General features: G+C 40.3%; 1 protein-coding gene across 14 annotated transcripts in view; it reads right to left on the bottom strand.

Moving 5' to 3' along the window:
• Window positions 1-9254, bottom strand: part of LOC122555094 (zinc finger and BTB domain-containing protein 20-like) — a 367748-nt gene that overhangs the window by 43595 nt on the left and 314899 nt on the right. For 2 of the 14 annotated variants that reach the window (XR_006313163.1, XR_006313162.1), the window contains one exon: window positions 4038-4218. The exons of the other annotated variants lie outside the window; for them this stretch is intronic. The gene's annotated coding sequence lies outside the window, so the exon portion shown is untranslated. Of the gene's footprint in view, window positions 1-4037; window positions 4219-9254 lie in introns of those variants that run through there. 14 annotated transcript variants of the gene reach the window in all.

Below are 9254 nucleotides of genomic sequence, written 5' to 3'. Positions count from 1 at the left end.
AGGACTAGCCACACTACCATACATCAAGAGCATTTCTGAATTGACAGCCAGACTACTGCGACGACTAGGACTCATAACAGCACACAAACCAACAGCCACTCTCAGACAATTCACCAGAACGAAGGACCCGATACCCAGCATGAGCAAAACTAATGTAGTGTACAAAATCCTATGCAAGGACTGCACAAAACACTATATAGGACAAACAGGATGACAGCTAACGATCTGCATCCATGAACACCAACTAGCCACGAAACGACACAACCAGCTATCCTTAGTAGCCACACACGCAGATGACAAGCAACCTTAGTTTGACTGGGACAACACTATTATTATAGGACAAGCCAAACAGAGAACAGACAGGGAATTCCTAGAGACATGGCACTCATCCACAGATTCAATCAATAAGCACATCGACCTGGACCCAATATACCGACCACTACAACGGACAGCTGGAAGTGACAACCGGAAGCGGCAGAGACAAATCACTATAAATGCTGGAGGAAACCTCACAGAAGTGCTTCACAGGAGGCTCCCAAGCACTGAGGATGTCACCTAGACAGGGGACGAAACGTCTGCAACACAAATGCCCAGCTCGGCGAACAGAACCACAACAACGAGCACCCGAGCTACAAATCTTCTCCCAAACTTTGAACAGTGAGCTAAAAATAGCATTTTCATGAAATCACATGATGTTAGTAAAATGCCTAGCATGTCATCCAGGGATATAATTGTGCATGTGTTCACTGCCTTGAGTTTTACAACCAACAGAATGAGTGAGAGAACCCGAACAGATTCGTTCAGAGAGAAGACATCTATAATAGCCGAGATCACAAGGTTTGATGGTGTTGTTGATCATGAGAAGGATGGTCTCAGGTTACATTCTGATATTATTTGCTGATAAACAGGCAGAGCAACTAGATGGGATTTAATCCTGATGAATGTGAGGCAATTCATTTTGGGGTCTAAGGGAAGGATATACACAATGAATCATAGTTTTCTCAGGAGTACTGAAGAATAAAGGGTCCTTGGTGTACAAGTCTAGATCCTTGAAGGTGTCAGCAAGGTAGACAGCATGGTGAAGGTGGCATATGGGTTGTTTGCCTTCATTAGTTAGGGAATAGAATGTAGGAGCAGGGAGTCTTGTCATAACTTTATAAAAGCATTGGTTAGGCCACAGATAGAATATCGCCTGCAATTCTGGTCACCACATTCTCAGGAGGACATAACTGCACTGGAGACAGTGCAGAAGCGATTCACTAGGATGTTGCCTAGGATGGAAAGCCTCTGTTATGAGGAGAGCCAGAATTGTTTGAGCTTGTTCTCCCCATCAGCACAGGAGGCTGCAGGGCGATCTGATTGCAAGGCAGAGTCAGAGTAAATCATGAGAATCTCTTCCCGAAGACAGATGTATCTAAATAGCAGAGGGCAAATGTTTACGGTGAGGAACAAGTGGTTGAAAGGAAATCTGAGGAAATTATTTTCACCCAGGTGCTGATAGAAATATGGAATATGCTGCCTAGGAGGGTCATGGAGGCAAGTACTTTTGCAACATTTAAGAAGCAATTGGATGAATACTTAAAATGCCAGGGCATGATGGGCTATGGATCACTTGCTGGTAAATGGGATGAGTGTAGTTTGGTGTTTGCTGGTCAGCATAGACATAGATAACTATTCATTGACTAATTCCGCACAGGCCAGAGATTGAAACTTAATTATCCCTAATCTGTGTCAGCTATACGCTGACAACTATTCGACAGATATCACTCAAACTCTGGTAAAAATAACGAAATAGAATTATGAAATATCCAAAAACAGTTTTTTACTAGTTTAAATAATTTGGTGACAGGGTTGTGTGGAGTGTTGTTGACTCATTAGTTTAATAACTATATAGTAGATAATAATGTAGTTGTGTCATGACTCACTGGGGTAGTCCACTAGAAATCTGGCAATCAGATTTTATAAAGGACAGAGAGATTCCCCAATTTGCCTGATTTTCACACCCAGGTCAATAGAAAGCATGGATCATGTTTCTGTACTTACCAAGAATGACTATTTATTATAAAACAATAAATCGGCTTTCTTCAATTTTTATGGGGCTTTTTTCTGCAGAGAGAAAAGACAGAGTGCCCAGTGGCGGTGACCTGAAGGCCTCATTGTATCTTGTTCAAACTGTTCCCTCACCTCAGAATCAATCAATAATTGTTAACACACTGAAAAATTTTGCTGTTGGTAACTGGTCACCAGTTCATAAACCTCTACTTGCTGTCAATCGAAGGTCCACTTGTATATAACCATTCCTTCCCTTCAGTTCCAGTTCATCTGCAACTACTGTGATAATGCAGAGCTGTACAAACAATGTACAAGTTACTTGCTTTCAAACTATGCAGCAATCCTTGTAATCCCTAGTTTTGAAACAACTGTTTTTCTAATTTTAGCATGCAACTAAATAAAATACAAAATTCAAAAGACACAGTCTTTTAGTAGCACAAATAATAACTCATTTTGAAAAGTTTGTATCATTATACTTTGGCCTTAAATTTCATAACTTTGTTTAACATTAAACAAAACTTAGTTTTATTTATAAATCACTGTACTTTTGGAAAGATAGGTAGAGAGGAGAGGAGAAAGTATAGGTCATATGATAATAAAAGCCAGGAGATATAGTACTGATCACCAATGTAGCAGAAGGAATACGAATTATTGAGACAGTAGCACAGATGAATAAAGGAAAACCCAACCAAAACGTTGCACATTTATTAGCAAGTCTGACAACGTGAATGACTATGTACTTTCTTTTTATACGATGCGAGAACAATTTTTCACATCAAAATATATTCAAAATATAGCAAAGTTTAAAGCTTAAAAGATCAGATTAAAACGTCTTACTCAGACATATTGTATAGCATTAATTTCATAAAAGCCAGGATGAGACCACATCAAAATAAAACAGCAACAACTTAGATGTCGGGAGACAGAAACATGGAAGGTGCTAAAACAGGTCGTGAATCTGTAAAAGAATTGTGCTAGACTGAACAACTGGGTTTGAAAAGTCCTCAATCTATAATTAAATTGTTGTGGGTCATTTTAACACAAAGGTGCTATGCAGCAACACATACTTTTAAGTTGCTGTACAAAACTGAAGGACAACTATCCAAATATCTCGAAGCACAGTACATAAATAAATCCAGTTTCAAAACTATTAAGAATAAAAATCATTCTTTACAGGTCTGTTGCAAAATAAAATGGCAACAAAAGCACATTGAGAAGCTTTGTGACCTCAAGTAATCTTTTTGTTTTTCCCTCCTTATCGAGATAAACTATTCTTCGATATATTGGATGGAACCACATGGATGTGTGAAAAGGGGTTGGGAGAGGGTTGCTGTTGGTAGGGGAAGATGAGTGAGTGTGATGTTGGCCTCTTTACTTCCTCGAAAATCCTTAACAATCCTACTGTGGCTATTTTCTCAGAAAGTCTATTGTGATGAAGTGCCAATGGGACACTATCCATTTTCAGACCTCCCTTTGAGAGGATTTTCTCTCTGAATATTCTAGTGCAGGGCAGATGTCCCATTGTCAAACCGGCACCTCAGTGAAGGGGTTGTGGATGGAAGGGAAGAGATTGACTTTAAGACTACAGGAGAATCCTACCTCAGGACTTTCATATTCTAGGTGCCACAGATACACATGACACTGTGACAGATTTTTAAAGATCCCCAGGCAGGAAGGCAGTCCTCGACCCTACCCATCTCAGATAACCTAATCTCAAAACTGCAGCTTCCCACTCAATCACACATTTCCCACACTTCAAAAGCCAATTCTGGGGGCATTTCACTCCATTCTCATGTGCATAATTGATATCATGTAAAAGTCCTAAAAAGGCTTTCAACCAATGTCTTACATGAATTGGTCAATTTTATTATTGCTAATAATAAACATACACAACCTGGAACACAGTCTAATCTAGTGAAAGTCAAAGAAATAACATTAGAGGATCGGGTCACAAATTTTCAATCCTCCTCAAAGATGCCCCTTACACGGAGGGACTTGATGGTTGTGACTTTAACACTTTGGCCTGGATTTTCATTCCTGACTTGCGGACATGAAGATGAGATATTTTTCAGTTCTGCAAAGCAAACTTGTGGACAATCAAGAGGGCCTGAACATAGAATTTTTGTTCCAGTGTGGCAGGGTTCTCAGGCTGTTGTGCCTACAGACCTTGGAAAGGAGAACAGATATGGACAGGCATGAATGAAGGCTGGTTATAAAGATAAAAGAACATGAAGAATAAAACCCCTCTCACATTTGCCACGCTTCATCTGTACCAATCTATGTCACGTCAGATTCTTCACCCACCCCAATTCCTCATGCAATCCATGTCAACCAATACCCTCTACCCATCCCACCACCCTTTTAATCCCTATTCCAATTTAGTGGTCAACATTTCCCACCCCCCCCCCCCCCCCCAGTTTGTCATTTTACTTACCGTGCCAAGTGATCTTACATCCAAGATGGGTCAGATCCCATTTAAGATGAGAAAATATGAAGTTCTATTAAATAAAGTTGAAGAGTTTTGCAAATTTCGCTACATTGAGAAAGCACTTCAGTTCATAAAAAAAAAGTTTACTACATTTAAATTCCTTCACCTCATTTGGTCTTTAATAAAACAAACATTTCAGTCAAGTGCCACAAGCATTAGAAATCACAGTCCCACATCACAGAGCCTAAAACCATGGCCTTATTGTCAAACTGTAAAGGAAGGTACTTACTGTGAAAATGGATTCTGGTGAAATCAACCATGTCAGATTAATGAGTCCTTAGGCTCATGTCAACAGACAGCTCTAAGTAGAAACCAGTCCTTAGTTTTGACTCTCCAGACTTTTTGTCAAAGTATAAAAGGCTCAGAGTTTTAAAGACCTCAAACAGTTTTGACCGGTCTTTTTGATAATTCTTTGACAGCCTCAATGAGTTTATACAATTACTTACACAAACATGCCAATTCCAAAAGGCACCTGACCTCTCCCAAAGCAGTATTTACCTCCAAACAGCAGTTTACCTCCCCCAAATGTGTCCTGGGAGCAGATCCAAAAAGATACTTGAACTATCCAAATGAAACCTTAAATATTCAGGCTAGCTCTCACCTGGTCTAACCAGCACACTTTGTATTTCAGACACTTAACTCACCAAAGTCTGCAGGAATGGAGACAGCTAATCACTTAAATAACAACTTGCCTCCATAAACTACACAAGGATGAATCCTGAGCTAAATCTATCCTTGTCTCTGTGAAAATTATAGTTGTCACTTTTGGTGTGAGACTCATGATATCCAGCTACTTCTGCATTTTCACCAAGATTAAAAACCCTCTATCTTGATGTAAACCTTGGTGCTCTTTTTAAGAGAGGAGAAAGATAAACTAAATCATCAAGACCAGGTGTCTCTGTGTTAATTGTGAACAGTTCACATTCATGACTCAAGATAAAATTCCTTAGCAGTTAGAAATACAGAAATTAGTTATCAGCAACCACAGATTTGTTAAATACAAATTTGTGCCAATTTTAGTTTGGAGCTGGAGCAGAAACTGAACTGGCAATGAAGGGTCACATTTGGTGAGTGACAAACCTCATGGTGTTTTGATGCCCAGATCCTATTTTAACATTCAATTAATCTATCCAATCATGTTGGAAAATAGGGAGCCCACTCAATTTCATTTGTGAAGTTTCTAGCATGTCACTCAACATTTCCTTCCACTCCATCTCAACCATCAGCATATAATTTAAGGTCAAACTCCAACACATTTATTTCTGACTTTTTACATGACAGCAACAACTCCTTGAGGTAATCTTCAAAATTAATTCCACACATTTAGTTTTACATTCATCATCTTTCCACCCTCATTTTTATCCCCAGCTTTTCGCAGATTCACTATATGTGCAAGTCCTAGACATCACCATTTACTTTTCAACAGTCACTCACTAACACTTGTCTTCTATTACTACAGAACAAGATGACTTGATGTTATGGAGAAAATTAAGATTGGGGAGGAATATTTAACATCATAGCCCTTATCCAAACAGAGTAAGAAATCTTGAAGGCTAGAGCTCCAGAGAAATCTAAGAGCACTGGGGTAGCCAGACTGGTAGTTTCTTGGAGCAAGGTAGCTGTACATTATTTGTGACTCTGCAAAGATTCAGGACATATTCAACAAGTACAAATACAAACTGCAATCTGGAAACTATTCACTACATGACGCACCCTCATCTACACGATCAGTAAACATATCAGTATCTCTGAACTGCTCAGTGCAATGTGATGATAGGCTGAAGCAATATCCACCAGCATTACAATTGGTTAAGGGAATGGCAACATGCTATTCTTTAGCAATGCTCCCTGCTGTGCCTTGCTACGCAATCACTGGAGGAAAACCAGCGCCATTATCTTTAGACCTCCTGAGGAGTACTTTGTGGATTTCTTACAAATAAGCAGAGGTGGGTAGATTGAAGAGTATAGAAAATATTAAAGAAAAATAGCTCGAAGTCCTATATCTCCCCACCATGGTCACTCCGACATGAAATCAACTTGTCATGTGCTGTTAACTGATGGATGCATGAACCCCCTTTTTCAATAAACTGCTACTTTCAACATTATGTGCAGTGTATAGCAAGTAGTATTTAGTTGAGACATACAGAACATAGAACCATACAGCACAGGAATGGGCCTGTCGGCCCATGATGTTGCACCAAACAGGACGGCAAATTAACCTAATCCCTTCTGCCTATCTTTGGTTCATATCCCTCCACTCCTTACATATTTATGTGCTTATCTAGAAGTCCCCTAAATGCACTTTTCATATCTGCCATACATCCCTGGCAGCAAATTCCAGACTCCTACTATTCCCTGTGCAATAAACTTGGCATTCACATCTCCTTTGAACTTTCCCCATTACCTCAAATGCATGCCCCCTGGTCTTAGACATTTCAACTCTGGGGGGAAAAAAGATTCTGACAGTCAATCTTAACTAAGAATCCCTTAATTTTATAGACTTCAATCAAGTCTCCTCTCAGCTCCACTGCTCCAAACTGAGTTTTTCTAGCCTTTCCTTGCAGCTCATATGCTATAATCCAGGGAGATCCTGGTAAATCTTTTCTTCACCCTCTCCAAACCCTCCACATGCTTCCTGTAATGTGGTGACCAGAACTGAACACAATACTCCAAGTGCGGCCTAACCAAGCTCTTATAAAGCTGCAACATGACAGCCTGACTTTTGTACTCAATTCCCCAACCAAAAAAGGCAAGCCTACCAAACGCCTTCTTTACCACCCTATCTCCTTGCGTGGCCACTTTCAGTAAGCTATGGACTTGAACCCCAAGATCTCTCTGTACATCAAGGCTGTATTAACTGCATACTTTTCCTTAACATTTAATTTCCCAAAGTCCAGTTCCTCACACTTATCTGGATTAAGCTCCATCAGCGATTCCACCTGATCTACATCCCACTATATTCTTTGACAATTTTCTACACTATCCACAACTCCACGACTCTTTGTATCAGCTGCAAACTTACTAACCCACCCATCTACATTTTCAGCCAAGTCTTTTATGTGTATCACAAACAGCAAAGGCCCCAGTGAGGACCCCTGCAGAATAATGCTAGTCATAGACTTCCAACCAAAAAAACAACTTCCACCACTACACTCTGCCTTCTATGGGCAAGCCAATTCTGAATCCATCAGCCAAGTCACCGTCGATCCCATTCATCTTAATCTTCTGGATGAGATTACCATGAGGGACCTTGTTGAAAGCCTTACTAAAATCCAAGTCAACAACATCACTGCTGTACCTCTATCACCTTTATCACCTCCTCGAAAAATTCAACCAGGTTACTAAGACATGACCTGACCTGCACAAAGCCATTCTGACTGTCGCTAATTAGGCCATGCTTTTCCAAATGCACATAAATCCTATACATAAGAATTCTCTCCAATAGTTTTCCAGCCAATGATGTGAGACTCACCAATCTATAGTTTCCTGGATTATCCCTATTTCCCATCTAGAATAGAGGAACAACATTAGCTACTCGCCAGTCTTCTAGGACCTCTCAGTGGCTAGTGAGGATACAAAAATCTTGGTCAAGGCCCCAGCAATGTCCTCTTGCTACTCTCAGCAACCCGGGGTAGATGCCTTTGGGCCCTGGCGACCTATCCACCTTCATGCTCTTCAACAGACTCAACACCACTTCTTTCTTGATCTCAAAGTGTCCTAGTATATTAGCATGCTCCACAGAAATCTCCCTATCCTCCATATCCTTCTGAGTGAATACTAAAAAATGAATGGAAAGTATTCATTTAGGATGTCACTCACATTCTTTACTTTCAAGCACAAGCTCCCTCATTTATACTAGTGTGGTCCTACCTTTTCCCTAGTTATCTTCTTGCTTTTAGTATATGGATAGAATATCTTGGGATTCTCTTTAACCCTACCTGCCAAGGTCATTTCATGGCCCCTTCTTGCTCTCCTAATTCCCTGCTTCCTGCTTTTATATTTGTCATGGGCCCTGTCCGATTTTAGTTTCCTAAACCTTACATATGCTTCTTTTTTGCTTTTGACTAAATTCACAACTTCCCTCATTATCCAAGGATCCCTTCCCTTGCTAAACTTGTCCTTCCTCCTTACTGGAGCATGTCGGTCCTGAACTCTCATCAGCAGGTCTTTAAATAACTTCTGTATGTCAAATGTGAGGTTGCCGGATAACAGCTCTACCTAATTAACACTCCTTAGCTCCTGCCTGATACTGATATAATTGCCTTCCCCTAGTTTAGTACCTTGCCACAAGGTCCTGACTTATCCTTATACATAGCTATCTTAAAACCTAAGGAATTGTGATCAGTTTCCAAAGTGCTGTCCCAGTGAAAGGTCAGTCACTTAATCAGGCTCATTAGCCAGTACAAGGTCCCGTGTGGCCCCTCCTCTAGTTGTACTATCCACATACTATTTCAAGAAACCCTCTTGGATGCACTTAACAAGTTTTGTCCCATCTAAGCCTCTTGCTCTCAGGGAGTCCCAGTCAATATCGGGGAAGTTAAAGTTACTCACTATGACAACTGTTTATATTGCATCTTCCCATAATCTTTGTTCCTTCATGTCTTGGTGGCTGTTGGGGGACCTTTGGTATAATCCTATTAGAGTGATTGCACCCATCATATTGCCTCAGTGGATGACCCCTCCAGTAACATTCTTCCTGATTAGTAATACAACT

The sequence above is a fragment of the Chiloscyllium plagiosum genome, chromosome 12 (assembly GCF_004010195.1).
Source record: "Chiloscyllium plagiosum isolate BGI_BamShark_2017 chromosome 12, ASM401019v2, whole genome shotgun sequence".
NCBI classification, from domain to species: domain Eukaryota; kingdom Metazoa; phylum Chordata; class Chondrichthyes; order Orectolobiformes; family Hemiscylliidae; genus Chiloscyllium; species Chiloscyllium plagiosum.
This window is presented reverse-complemented; position numbering and strand designations above follow the sequence as displayed.